Here is a 13,003-nt window from a genome sequence, read left to right on the forward strand (position 1 = left end):
TAGGTTGGGAATTTTTCCCATGAGCATGAATATTCACATTCAAATAAATGAGATCAGTTCCCAGGAGGAAGTAAATAGTTATTACTCATACCAAAGATTAAGTTAATTAATGATACACATTAACTTTTAGAATGTAGAGTTTTAATTTTTGCAATTTGAAGATAAAAGCTCATTTTAATAAAAAATGCTTAACATGTTCCAAAACACCGTCATTTACAGGTGTTAGTTACAATAAAAGATGTGACAGTCTATAAGCTCAAGGAGGAGTAGGTCTCATGGGCTCTTGAAGCTGCTCTGTGGTTGCAGTTACCTGCTTGTGGTCAGACAGTTCCTACAATGTGTTAGCCATGCTGAAACAGTAGGTGCTTTCAAAATGCAGCACCTGGGTAGCCCTCCTGGGACCCAGGTGAGATTACTGGGTCATAAGTACCTCCTGCACCTTTCAAATAGCAGCTTAACCTTCTTGTTAAATCGCCAACCCGGCAATTTAAGGGTGATGACAAGGTAAGTGATGTGTCACACGGCCACAGGGAATCCCCTGTTCCCCGTGTTATTTCTGTTCCCTTTCTGTTTAAAGTTCTAGAGTAACTGGGTGAGCCATTTCCCCTTTCAAATAGGCAGAGGAGGACTCTTGGCTTAGTTTTACTGGGTTCCCTGACCACCTCCGAGGTAGGTCTGGGACCGGATAGATTTTGACCGGGCTTACCCAGTTCGTCCCTTTCAAATAGCCTTGTACCTGGGTCTTCAACCTCAGAAGTTAACCCCATTTTACAAGGCAATTTGAAAAGGGTCTAGTAGAAGACAATGTAGAACAACTAGTGTGGCATAGGGGAAGTAGCCAAGATCTCATGAGCAACAATGTTGTGTTCCATATGTTGCTTCATTCTTTTTCTCCCCCATCATGTAAATCTATGGAGAGAAAGCAGAAATCGGGTAAAGAGACAGCCATGATCTTATTGAATGATGATGTAGGCTCAAATGACTCTTGATCCTATATTCTATGAAATCCATTTAACTTTTTAAACACCTATCTTTTTTGCCTTTCACTCTCATGTGTGCAAAGAAATACAAAGCAGGTTAATGAAACCTACTGGATCTTTACAATTTAAGGACCAATATTTTAATTTACTCTTTCAAGCCATTTTGTGGTTCTTGGGAGTCTTTGCTGGCTATCCTCCAAGGCCAACAGAGAGGGTGTGGTGCACAAATTGAAAACTATTCTTTGAATGAATTCTGACCAAGATTTTGCAGAAAGGCTTCCTGTTCAGTCCATGTGAGATAAAGGATGAAATTCCATTTGCTTTTCGTAAGCAGGCTCAAAACCAAAACCTCAGCACAGTGCAGCCGATTCAAGTGCTTCAGGCCCCAGCTGAAGCCAAAGAGCATCCGCTATGTCACCAAGTCATAAACTTTCACAGACGAAACATACACTTTCTGGCATGCCAAAATCCTGCTCATTAAAGCCCTGTTTTACCCACACTCCTCTTTGACCTGTATCTGCTCCTTCACTTCATAACATAGTTGTCCAGTTTTCTGCCACTGACCTTCCCCCAATCTCCTCCACCATACATTCTATACAGACATTCAGCAAAGGTAACAGGCCCTTTTGGACCACGTCTCCCTGCCGCACAATTACACCCAATTGACCTACAACCTCCAGTACATTTTGAAGGGTGGGAGCAAACTGGAGCACCCAGAAGAAATCCATGCAGACATGGGGAGAACGTACAAACTCCTTACAGATAGCAATGGATTCAACCCCCAGTCCCAGTTACTGGTGCTGCAACAGCATTGCGTTAACTGCTATGCTAACCATGCCGCCCAACCTCTGAATCTTAATTAAGATCATGTCAAACTGATCAGGTGGGCTACAGCCCTATCTCAGTCACCCACATAATTTCATTCTTTAACTTGTGTTACCTGCCACGTTGAGCTTGGGCTCAATAAATTGATTCCTTCTGCTCTTACCTCAAAACACCAGGTGGCAAGTTACACCAATCTTCCTTGTCTGCTGTCCCTTAACCTAGAAATTAAAATTGAAAAATAAAATCATTCAATGCAATTACATTGACAATCAATTCTACTCCAATGAACTTTGGCTATCAATGGCTTATCAACTAATTGTTCTTTGTTTTTGAGCAGAACTCATAAAACCCTCTAGACTAGACTCTCTCACACAGTAACTGCCACAAATGGTTCAAGGAACAAGATTGAATCAAGTTTTACTGTGTCCTAATCCATTACGGGAAAAGCTTTTCCTTATTTGAGAACAACTAGCTTAGAAATAGTATGGCAAAAATTTCTGGTGCACTAAAACACTATTGTATTAAGGCTGGTGTAAAATTGATTCCTCTGGTCAAAAAAAATTATTTGACAATAAAGTTATTTTTGATTAACAATGTCATAGTGTTCTGTTCCCAGAAAGGTGAAGATGTGCAATGGCCAACAGGACCAAGATCAGTTCAGTGCAGTCACTGGTATTTTACCTTCCAGAGGAGGGTGTTGACTCTTCAAGGGTCAATCCCCTTGGTTGTCACATAACAGTGAAGTTACACAGAGAGTGAGAGAGATTGTAAGTGTGTGTGAGAGAGAGAGTGTGAGTGTGTGATTGAGTGAGAGACAGACTGTGTGAGTGTGTGAGAGAGTGTGAATGAGAGAGTGTGAATGAGAGTGTGTGAGTGAGAGAGTGTGAGAGAGAGTGTGAGAGAGAGTGTGAGAGAAAGTGTGTGTGTGTGAGAGAATGTGAATGAGAGTGTGAGTGTGTGAGAGTGTGATTGAGTGAGAGACAGACTGAGTGAGTGTGAGTGTGTGAGAGAGTGTGAATGAGAGTGTGAATGAGAGAGTGTGTGAGTGAGAGAGTGTGAGAGTGTGTGAGAGAGAGTGTGAATGAGAGTGTGAGTGTGTGAGAGTGTGAATGAGTGAGACAGACTAAGTGAGTGTGAGTGTGTGAGAGTGTGAATGAGAGAGTGTGTGAGTGAGAGAGTGTGAGAGTGTGTGAGAGAGAGTGTGAATGAGAGTGTGAATGAGTGAGACAGACTAAGTGAGTGTGAGTGTGTGAGAGTGTGAATGAGAGAGTGTGTGAGTGAGAGAGTGTGAGAGTGTGTGAGAGAGAGTGTGAATGAGAGTGTGAGTGTGTGAGAGTGTGATTGAGTGAGAGACAGACTGAGTGAGTGTGAGTGTGTGAGAGAGTGTGAATGAGAGTGTGAATGAGAGAGTGTGTGAGTGAGAGAATGTGAGAGTGTGTGAGAGAGAGTGTGAATGAGAGTGTGAGTGTGTGAGAGTGTGAATGAGTGAGACAGACTGAGTGAGTGTGAGTGTGTGAGAGTGTGAATGAGAGAGTGTGTGAGTGAGAGAGAGTGTGTGAGAGAGAGGTGTGAGAGAGAATGTGTGAGAGAGAGTCATTTTCCCCAGAATGTCTGCAGTGTAAGCTGCACTTCACTTACCTCCATGAGGTAAACCTTTATGTCGATGTGTTTAATTGCATTTTGCGTAAGTTTAATATATGTGGATTAGTAAGTGGACACACATTTCATTAGCTGGGTCTTTGTCTCAAATGCCATTGCTCATCGTCTGGCCAAGGGGGAAATGTTAAAAATGTTTAATAGCTTAACGGGCATCTAATTGGGACATAAGACAGGTGAGGGTCAGAACAAAGGATGTGCACTATATTAATATCTCTCAGAAGGGCTACAATGGAGAAAGCTGAGGAGAAGGAGGGGGCAAGTGCAGTGGTGCTGCATACGTCACAGTCAATGTTGATGCAGTGGCATTGCAAGCCCCACCTCATTACATACCAAAATGCTGAAATGCTGTATAAAAAGGCGGACTGAAATGGAGATTTGTAGTTTTGGTCATTCCAGTGTGAACGACCAATGCCAGGATATTGGAGATTCTTCATAACAATAAAATCCTGTAAAGACTGTGCAAAAATCGTAAGTGAGAGACAGGGAGCGAGAGGGTGTGAGCGACAGTGAGAGATTGATTGATTCCAGGCTCATTAACAGTGGCATAGGAATGCTCAAAACTGCAATGCATGCCAAGAGAGAGTTCCTGTGTGGCAGGGAGACAGAAAATCCTCAATAACTTGTGTGAGAAGAACCTGGCTTGAAAGTTTGGATGATTTGTCTCGGACTGAGAATCCCTGGACAATGGAGCAATGACAAAAAGATGCATCAAGTTACAGACACACGCAAGAAGTCACAAGGACATCTACTCCATTCATACTCTACTTTCTTTTGCACCATCACCATTCTCCCAACCCATCCTCAAACATTTGATTCATGTCGCTTCAAATTTTTCATCTCCATTTAGGCTAGAACATAATAAGCAATAGGGAATGAGGGGAGAGCCTCCCACGTCCAGCATTTTTTCAGGCTGGATGATACAATCCTCCTCTTTGGTAAGGCAAAAAAAAATCACAAGCAGAGGTTAGATTACATTTTTTAAATTTACCTGTTAACAATGTTTCATTGATTTATCCCCTTTGAAATAATCCATAGTGGACATCTTCATGCTGCTCTTACAGTGGCTTTAGGAGTAGCTGCATGTATCTTCCATTTTGTCTTTGCAAGATATGAGAAGAGGCTCTCTCTTTCTTCTTAAACAGAATTGCATGAATCAGAGTGGGAGGATCAGAAGCAGCTTAAAGAGATCAAGTAGCAGCAGGGGATGATGATGTCAATTCATGATGACATTGCAAGGGTGTCATTGCACCAGATACCCCATAGTACTCACATCACCAGGTTAGAGGAATGTGCTTCAGAGAGGTTTAAGGTTGTGTACTGCAGTCTGGTGCAAGGTGTAGGGAATCTCATGCCAAAGCTCAGCAGAGAGGAGAGGGGTCCATGCAGAGGACTTAGATGTGGATCCTTTCTTGATAGGGGCCAGCCAAATGCAAGAAATTAGAAGAAGTATTGAGAAATCCACCACTCCTCAGGATGTGATGTACCGGCCAACCACATAGCAGTTCATGGCCTTTACAGTGGAACACAGATGGAGAGAACCTATGAAGTCTTGCAAACTCTCTGCAATCTCAGCCAAAGCCATCTGGGTGTCTTACTTCTGTCACACAGGAACAAATTAAAGCTTTGCACTAAAAGCTATATCTTATCATGGGCATCTGGATGTTGTCAGTGAGCAGCAAGATGCCATTCATGGGCAGAGTGCTGCTCTGATAGAATACAAGAATGGAACACATGACCAATTCACAGTTCTGCAGAATCAATGGGGTTTTGTCTGTGAGCAGCTAGCAGTTTGTATGAACAGGGAGGTCTGCATGTCAGTAGATTGTTCTCCTCCATGAGTAGAGAGATGCCACACACAAGCAGATCATGGTCCAACAGCTGCAGAGATATGGCACTCTTCAACTTATTTCTCTTTTATAATTACTGAAACATGCTCCCTACCTAACCCCACTCACAACGATGAGCCCAGCTCAGAATGTACAGAGAACTGATTCCAAAGGGAAGCATTAAGAGAACCGGAATCAGTGATTCAGGGACTGTAAGTTGGTCTAGTTGCGATCATATTACCACCATCCGTTCTGCCCCCAAGAGGTCACCTTGAGTACAGTTTGGTGCATTGAATCTTCCTCTTAGGTGTTCACTAATACATCTCTTATCATGATTTATCAGGCAGAATATTCACCTGTGTCCTAGCCAATAGATTGAAGATAGGCATCTAGCACATGAAGCTCATGGGTCATAAAGGACAAGCATCTGGATGAAAAATGAGAAGTAACAGCCTTCTAATGCTAGACTGCAACAACACATGTTCACCTACAATTTGTGAAATTGGAAAGATATGGGGATATCTTACAGTATTTTGTATTGTATTGCTATATTGATGTTCCATATTTTACTGGATTCTGCTTTGGGGTAAAGAATTCTCAAGGCACAGGCAGCAGCGAAATGTATCCTCACTTAAGGCACATAACATTAATGAGTCGTTACATTGGTGTGGAAGCTGATTGTTTTGCCATATACCTCTAAATGTTGCTGATAATAATGATAATTATGGTCATAAATCCACCAAAATTCTTACTTTCCGGAGCCAAACTGGTATTTCATAAAAGAAAAAAAACTATACTGTAGTACTTCTTTGTGTTAGAAACTTAGCCCTGAAATCTGCCCTAATCTTTCCTCTTTCACCTTGTACAGATGTACTTTTGTGTTTTTGCTCCTCTCGCTCTGGAGAAAAAAGTGCTGGCTGCTCAGCCTATCTATGCCTCTCATAATCTTGTAGGCCTCTCTGAAGTCACCTCTCACCCTTGTTCCCTGCAGAGAGAAAAGCCCTAGCTCTGTTAGCCTTGCCTCATAAGATACATTCACCAATCCTGGCAATATCCTGGTAAATCTCCTCTGCATCATCTCCATAGTTTCTACATCCTTCCTGTAATGAGGTGACCAGAACTGAACACCATATTCTTAATGTGGAATAACCTGAGTTTTATAGAACTGCAACACTACCTCTCAACACTTTAACTCAAATCTTGACTAAAGACCAGCATACCATAAGTTTTTTTTTAAACTACCCTATCAACCTGGGCAGCAATCTTGACCCCAATTTTTGTGATTTCCTGTCAATACTTAAAGTTCCTCTGTTCTACTACACTGTTAGGAATCCTGCCGTTAACCATGTACTCTGCTTTCAACTTTGACCTTACAAAATGCATCACTTCACTTATCCAGATTGAACTCCATCTGCCACTTATCCCCCAACTCTACATCCTGCCTATATCTTGTACCTATGACAACATGACAACCTTCTGCTCTATCTACAACATAAAATTAAAGAGTGAGAATAACTACAAAAGATAGTTAATAAATATTCACAATATGGTCATGCCAGAAAATAGAGGCATTAAAATATTGCAGTCCTTTTCATGGAGCAGTCCATGATCAGTGTAATAAGGGGAGGTTCAAGAGCCTGATAGTCCTAGGAAAGAAACGGTTCCTGAACCTAGAGTTACAGGCTTCTGTACCTTCTGCCTGAAGCGAGCAGTAAGAGGAGGTTGTGATCAGGCTGATGGGTTCCTTCCTTCTCGAGGCCACACATCATGAGATGTCTTCAATGGATGAGGTGAGAGCCTGTGATGGACCTGCCTATATTTGCTACCTTCCATAATTTTCAACAGTGCATCTGAAGATGTTTGATAGATTACACTGGATTACAAAGATTTTGCTTCCTGAACACTTAAGGGTGTATTTTATGGGTTTTGGGCTGCTTATCATGAAAATCACTTTTAACATTTTCCTGTCATACCACTTTTTTAGATATAACCTATTTTTATGATTTTCTGTCATACTTTAAGTCTACTTCAAGCATACAAAAGCATAAAGTGCAACATATCATCGAAAATTCATTTTCTGCATTCGCACTTGGACTTCTTCCCTGCTGAACATGGTACAGTCAGTGACGAACATGGTGAAAGGTTTCACCAGGATATTGTGACCGTGGAAAAGCAATATCAGAGCAACTGGAATCTATCAATGCTGGCTGACTATTGTTCGACACTGACACAAGAGGCATCAGATGCTGAGTACAAATGAAAATCAGTCAGTTGAACTAAAGCAACGTGTCAGCATCATTATGTGATTAAACAAACTAAATTCAATAAATGTTAATTTAATGTTTCTATAACTTCCTACATGATACGGCAAATCTGAAATTATCTCTGTGTTCAGCTTGAAGTTGCCTATTAGAATCCTCTTTTTTTTTCAGGAAGCAAATCTTTGGAAAAAAATTGTTGTTCAGTGTTATTAGACAACATGGCAAATCTGCCCAGGCTTACAAACTAGAGGGATTGGTGTGTCTCTTCACATTTTCCTCAATGGGCTGCCTCCAAGGGAGGCCTTCTGAAATATGGACACCCAAGCTTCTAACTCCATCACCTCAATGTGGTCGAGTGCATGGTTTCACAGACTCCTCTTCCTAAAATCAACAATAAGTCTCTTGGTCTTCATGACATTGAGAGCGAGATTGTTGTTCTGGCACCAGCCAACCAAATTCTTGATCTCCATGATGTATTCTGACTCATTAGAGAGCAAGTAATGTTTTTTCTATTAAGATCAAATGCTTCACTGCAGTTCAGAATGTGGGTATAGGCCTGGCTGAGAAGTAGCAATAGCAGTGATTCATGTAATCTCCATTGCAAATCTGAATCCTTCATAGAATTTTTCTCTGCAGAAGGGTCCTCTGTTAGATGACTCCCAAAATAGCAAGTTGTCATCATCAACCTCTCTATCATTAGTTTTATTCATTCCTTTAATCATAGTCCATTTGCACTCAAGATTCTAAGAAGCTCTACCCAACTCATTTAAATCTGAAATTAACATCTATTTCCCAAATTTCAGAGTGGACAAAGAAAAGCTCTGAAATATTACCCCATTGTTTTCTCCTCTCCTGTTGTTGAATACAAGTGGTAGTCAACATCCTCAGCTGTAACTTGAATCAGTTCCTCATTGAGAGGTCAGCAGTGGAATGGGTTAAAAACTTTACCAGAAACTTGGGTGTCAATATCTCTGAGGATCTGTCCTGGAGCCTCCATGTCAATGCAATCATGAAGAAGGCTCGCCAGTGGCTATACTTCATGAGGAGTTTGAGGAGATTTGTTATGTCATCAAAGACTCTTGCAAATTTCTACAAGTGTACCGTGGAAAGCATTCTGACTGGTTGCATCACCGTCTGGTACGGAGGTGCTAATGCATAGGACAAGAAAAAAAACTGCCATAAGAGGCAAGATCAGTCTCTACTCCATCGAGGACATCTGCAAGAGGCAATGTCTTAATAAAGCAGCCTCTATCCTCGAGGACCACCCACCCCCACCCACCCCCCCACCCCTCAACCACGACCCTTTTCACACTGCTACTATCGGGAAGGACATACAAACCCAACTTCTTCCTCTCTGCCATCAGATCTTGAATGGACAATGAACCACAAAACTACCTCACTTTCTCTTATTTTTTGCATGAATTTATTTATTTTTAAATGTAATTTTTATAGCAATATTTGTACTGTAATGCGACTGCAAAACAATAAAGTTTGTAACAGGTGCATGGCAATAAATTCTGATTCTGATTCTGAAAGCAGTTGTAACAATTCCAAACATGAATACCATAAGTTGGCTTCTCTTAGTTTCTTAGAAGAAATGTTAACTTGTCTGTTAACTTTAATTGTTTGAGTTTAAAAAAAAACAAAAGACAGTTTATAGTTTTAAAACCATTCAGCAATCAGATGAAATGTCAGCTCAGACACTCATAGTCAAAGCCTTAAGCTGTCCAATTATGCTTTCCAAGTTGACTGGTTCATTGAGTCATGATCTTAACTCTGAATCAAATCCCATTCTACTTTATACAAAACTGTGTACTGCTGTACCCCTGTTATGTAACAGAGAATTGTAATGCCAGTAGCAAGACCCCCAATTCCAAAGTGATACTTCTCCCTCAGCCCTGTAACATATTAACCAATCATTCATCTCCTTGCTTTTTATTGATTTGAATGTGAATGGAGTAATACAATTTTAAGCTTGCTATCTTCTATCTATTCGTGAGTAGTGTGCCCATACTGTGATCCAAATGGACAGCACAGTTACAATAATAAGTTTCCTCCTTAAACAATCCATAGAACACGTCGTGTTCTATGGCAAGCTCTCCACTGGCCACCGAGACAGAGGTGCGCCAAAGAAGAGGTGCAAGGACTCCTTAAAGAAATCTCTTTGTGCCTGCCACATTGACCACCGCCAGTGGGCTGATATCGCCTCCAACCGTGCATCTTGGCGCCTCACATTTCAGCGGGCAGCAACCTCCTTTGAAGAAGACCGCAGAGCCCACCTCACTGACAAAAGACAAAGGAGGAAAATCCCAACACGCAACCCCAACCAACCAATTTTCCCTTGCAACCGCTGCAACCGTGCCTGCCTGTCCTGCATCGGACTTGTCAGTCACCAATAAGCCTGCAGCAGACGTGGACATACCCCTCCATAAATCTTCGTCTGCAAAGCCAAGCCAAAAAAAAAAGAAAAACAATCTAACAGTTTCAATATTTGTAGCAAGAGTTTAGAGAAACCATTTCTGGATACAAAGATGCTCCATTGTTAATAAACCTCCCTAACTATAGAATATAGAAGTATATTTGCTGACTCAATATCTCTTGAATACATTACACACAGAACCATAGACGCACATGATGATTACAGCTTGGAAGGATAACATGCACCCCAACAAGTCTAAACCAGCATTCTGCAAGACCAATCTAGCTAGTCCCCCAAAGCTACTGTCTCCCCTGCGGTCCTAACATTTCCGACACAGATCCAGTTTCTGATTGAGTGCTACAATTTAATCTGCTTCTAGACCCTAACCACTCTTTATATAAATAAGGTTTTCTTATTGAATGGGGAGGGGAGCACAGGCTAACAGGTAAGAGATGGGAAGATGCAAGAGAAAGCTGAGAAGTGATGGGGAAGAGAGCAGAGGGCTCAGGTTTTGTTTTACCATTTTTGGCAATGGAACATTTACTGCCCTTCGGAAGGTATTTATTTGTCTGATACTGCCAAAGGTCACATACGAAAGGAATTTATTTCTTTTACTAATTCATTGGGTGTGAGGATCTTTGAAGTGCCCAAAATGGAAAATGTTACCTAAATACAATCATTTCATTTGTTTCTGTTCCAGTAAAGGCCATGCATTTTTTTCATTTTGTCATTTTTTTCCTATTATTTAATATTTGAAATCTCATGACAAAGAACCAATGTACATATCAGCACAGAGAAGCTACTGAACCTGGCATAATTCCAGATGGATTGCAAATACAATTTTCATATGTCTCAAGCATCTACATTTGACGATTCAAGTTTAAACAGATGCAAATGAGCAAATTTGTGTGGGTAGAATGCAGGGCACAAATATTAACAAGTCACTTGAGCAAAATATCCTCTCTCTCCACAATTGTTCACAACTCCATTTGCCCATCTGCCATCTTCTTGCATTTCCACCAATTCACCTTCTCCCCACATTCCCGGGTTCCTCCCCCATTCATACAATTCAATTCTCACTTGGGTTCATCGATTCCATTGGAAGGTTTAGCTTTCCCGTGGTGCCTATAAGGTACCCCCACTGCTATAACATTCTAGCAATCCATGATCCAATTATTGAGAAAACCTAATAATTCGGCATCTGCCTCACTGTTTCCCATGCTCCCTTTTTACTCACCAGCAGTGTATACTGCTTCAATTACATCTTTTGAAACTTTGCTCCGAATTCAGCCAAAATATTTTATCAAAGTTGCTTCACAATATCAGCAGATGCCCTTTGTCCTCAAAATATTATTTTCACGTCATTGCAAACCCAATTTCATTATTCTGCACGCCTAATCGGATTCCCAAGCCCCTTGATTGATCCACTCTGAGTATAAATTTCTTTCTTATGCTACGTCTCCAGTGATGGGGTGCCCCACACACAGAGAGTGCTGTTCCCTTCATGAAGTTGTGCTTCTGCCTGGGAAAGCAGATACAGAGCTGAAACACAGTCTGAGATCTGTTACTGACATTCAAGGTCAAGTCCTACTCCAGTTTGCTTTCATGCTGATATGCGATACCTATCTGAATAACAGCTGTTCTCTGAATGTGAGGAAATACCAGATATTGGAGGTGATTAACAGCATTAGAGGGAGGAGCAGACAAGTGCCAGAAGAATTCTAATACAGAGATGCATGACGTGATGCTATTTGGTTGAAAGAATGTGCAGACACAATATGAGCTAAATGGCACATTTCTAAGGAGCGTGCAGCAATAGAGGACCCAGAAATAATTACAAGAGAGTGGTGGACATCATTAGCAGGTTAGGTCACATCGGTGGAGAAATACCATATATTCACATGTAATAGTTGAATTCTGCAGACAAATTTTAGGGTTCAATTTACGGAGTGGACCTTTACTCGCATACTACTTTTGACCGTGGTAAGTCACTTGATCCATCAGGAGCTTGGATGGGCAGATGGCTGGGACCTAGTGGTGAAGTCTGGGTTTAAGATGTTAGGAGCTCGGATGGGTGGGCAGGTGGTTGGGACTGGGTAGTAAGCCTGAGTTTGGGGCACTGGGAGCTCAGATGGGTGGGTGGGTGACCGGGCTCAGTGATAAGTCCACATTCAGGGTGCAGGGAGCTTGGATGGGTGGGCGGTTGGCTGGGACTGAGTGGTAAACCTGCCTTCAGGATACCGGGAGCTCAGATGGGCAGGCAACCGGGACCTGGATGAGAGTCTACGGTCAGGGCATCGGGAGCTCTGGTGGGCAGATGGCTGAGACTGAGGTAAGAGTCCACGGTCAGAGCATCAGGAGCTCTAGTGAATGGGTGGCCAGGGCCTAGGGGAGAGTCTGTGGATGGGCCATCAGGATCTCTGGTAGATGGGTGACCAGTGCTGAGGCAAAAGACTGCAGATGGAGCATCAGGAGCTTTGGTGAGTGGACAGCTGGTGCTGAGGCAAGAGTTGGCAGACAAGGTGTTGGGAGCTCCAGTAGATGGGCTGCTGGGGCCAAAAATAGGGTGGGTTGACTTTTACATGTGCTATATGGAAAATACCAAATTTTGGGGCCAAAAATAGGGGGTCAACTTTTACACGGTAACAACCATTACACAGTAGCTTTAAAGTAAGCTTTTTTTGGCTTACTTAAATATTTAGACAAACATTATCTCTGTTTCTCTCTCCAAGGGTGCTTTCTGACCTACTGTGCATTTCACTTAAATTTAGATTTCCTGTATCTGGAATTTTTTCCATTCGGCCCTGGATGTATATGTGCAATTTTTCTCAAAGTGGCAAGGCATGTTGAATGGTTAGTGCGGCACATGAAATCCAGGGCTTCATGTAGAGAAACACAAAATGCAAAACCAGGGAAGCCAATGTTAGGGGGCATTCTGCTCACCACATTGTGGAAAGAATATTAAGGTTCAAAAGGGTGTCGGAGCAATATGCTTAAGTGGTTTCGAAGATGAGGTACTTCAGAGACAAGGTT

General features: G+C 41.9%; 1 protein-coding gene across 30 annotated transcripts in view; it reads right to left on the bottom strand.

Moving 5' to 3' along the window:
- Positions 1-13,003, bottom strand: part of shank3a (SH3 and multiple ankyrin repeat domains 3a) — a 651,448-nt gene that overhangs the window by 537,805 nt on the left and 100,640 nt on the right. For all 30 annotated transcript variants that reach the window (XR_011348059.1, XR_011348061.1, XR_011348060.1 and 27 more), the window contains one exon: positions 1,969-2,023. The gene's annotated coding sequence lies outside the window, so the exon portion shown is untranslated. The remainder of the gene's footprint in view (positions 1-1,968; positions 2,024-13,003) is intronic.

Source organism: Narcine bancroftii, chromosome 13 (assembly GCF_036971445.1).
Source record: "Narcine bancroftii isolate sNarBan1 chromosome 13, sNarBan1.hap1, whole genome shotgun sequence".
NCBI lineage: Eukaryota > Metazoa > Chordata > Chondrichthyes > Torpediniformes > Narcinidae > Narcine > Narcine bancroftii.